We start from the raw sequence: 1,373 nt of genomic DNA, 5'->3' as shown, positions 1-1,373 counted from the left end.
AGCACGCTTAACTTTGGAGTTCTGATGGGATCCGGTGCGTTAGTGCTGGTATGATCGCATCTTTCATTCCCAGCACTCTAAATTCTATTATTCTTCATTTTCTCCGCCGCCCGTCACACCCCGCACGTACGCCCTTGCGCCTTGCCCCCTTTCTCGTTTCCGCCAAGAGGAAAAACAAAAGATTCGCGGATCGAACCAGCAAAATTAAACTGAATTTTAAAGGAAAAAAAAAGAAAGGGATGCAACACGAGGACATCCCAGGGGTCACCCATCCTAGTACTACTCTCGCCCAAGCACGTTTAACTTCGGAGTTCTGATGGGATCCGGTACGTTAGTGCTGGTATGATTTCATCCGTCATACCTTGCACTCCAAATTTTATTATGCCTCTTTCTCCTGCGCCGCCAGTCACACACAGCACGCGCGCCCCTGCGCCTTGCCCCCTTTCTCATTCCGCTAAGAGAAAAATCAAAAAGATTCGTCGATCGAACGGGCAAAATTAAATCGAATTTTTAAGGAAAAAAAAAGAAGGGATGCAACACGAGGACTTCCCAGGGGGTCACCCATCCTAGTACTACTCTCGCCCAAGCACGCATAACTTCGGAGTTCTGATGGGATCCGGTGCGTTAGTGATGGTATGATCGCATCCGTCATTCCCAGCACTCCAAATTCTATCATGCTTCATCTCCTCCGCCGCCAGTCACACCCCGCACGCACGCCTTTGCGCCTTGTCCCCTTTCTCATTTTCGCCAAGAGGAAAAATAAAAAGATTCGCCGATCGAACCGGCAAAATTAAACCGAATTTTAAAGGAAAAAAAAAAGGGATGCAACACGAGGACTTCCCAGGGGGTCTCCCATCCTAGTACTACTCTCGCCCAGGCATGCTAAACTTCAGAGTTCTGATGGGATCCGGTGCGTTAGTTCTGGTATGATCGCATCTGTCAATCCCAGCACTCCAAATTCAATTATGCCTCTTTTTCCTCCGCCGCCCGTCATACCCCGCACGCGCGCCCCTGCGCCTGTCCCCCGTTCTCGTTTCCGACAAGAGGAAAAACAAAAAGATTCGCCGATCGAACCGACAAAATTAAATCGAATTTTAAAGGAAAAAAAAAGAAGGGATGCAACACAAGGACTTCCTAGGGGGTCACCCATCCTAGTACTACTCTCACCCAAGCATGCTTGACTTCGGAGTTCTGATGGGATCCGGTGCGTTAGTGCTGGTATAATTTCATCCGTCATACCAAGCACTCCAAATTTTATCATGCCTCTTTCTCCTGCGCCGCCAGTCACACACCGCACGCGCGCCCCTGCGCCTTGCCCACTTTCTCATTTCGCCAAGAGGAAAAACAAAAAGATTCGCCGATCGAACCGGCAA

The 1,373-nt window shown here is 49.4% G+C and overlaps 4 non-coding genes across 4 annotated transcripts; all 4 read right to left on the bottom strand.

Moving 5' to 3' along the window:
• Positions 1-236: 236 nt before the first annotated feature.
• Positions 237-354, bottom strand: LOC124891695. Its single transcript, XR_007049805.1, has one exon. It is a non-coding gene; the product is annotated as a 5S ribosomal RNA (ribosomal RNA).
• Positions 355-528: 174 nt separating this feature from the next.
• Positions 529-647, bottom strand: LOC124891694. Its single transcript, XR_007049804.1, has one exon. It is a non-coding gene; the product is annotated as a 5S ribosomal RNA (ribosomal RNA).
• Positions 648-819: 172 nt separating this feature from the next.
• Positions 820-938, bottom strand: LOC124891696. The gene has a single exon (XR_007049806.1). It is a non-coding gene; the product is annotated as a 5S ribosomal RNA (ribosomal RNA).
• Positions 939-1,113: 175 nt separating this feature from the next.
• Positions 1,114-1,232, bottom strand: LOC124891697. Its single transcript, XR_007049807.1, has one exon. It is a non-coding gene; the product is annotated as a 5S ribosomal RNA (ribosomal RNA).
• Between the last annotated feature and the right edge of the window lie 141 nt (positions 1,233-1,373).

The sequence above is a fragment of the Capsicum annuum genome, unplaced genomic scaffold (assembly GCF_002878395.1).
Source record: "Capsicum annuum cultivar UCD-10X-F1 unplaced genomic scaffold, UCD10Xv1.1 ctg39879, whole genome shotgun sequence".
Lineage (NCBI taxonomy): Eukaryota > Viridiplantae > Streptophyta > Magnoliopsida > Solanales > Solanaceae > Capsicum > Capsicum annuum.
Note: the sequence above shows the minus strand (reverse complement) of the source record. Positions and strands in the feature narration are given on the sequence as shown.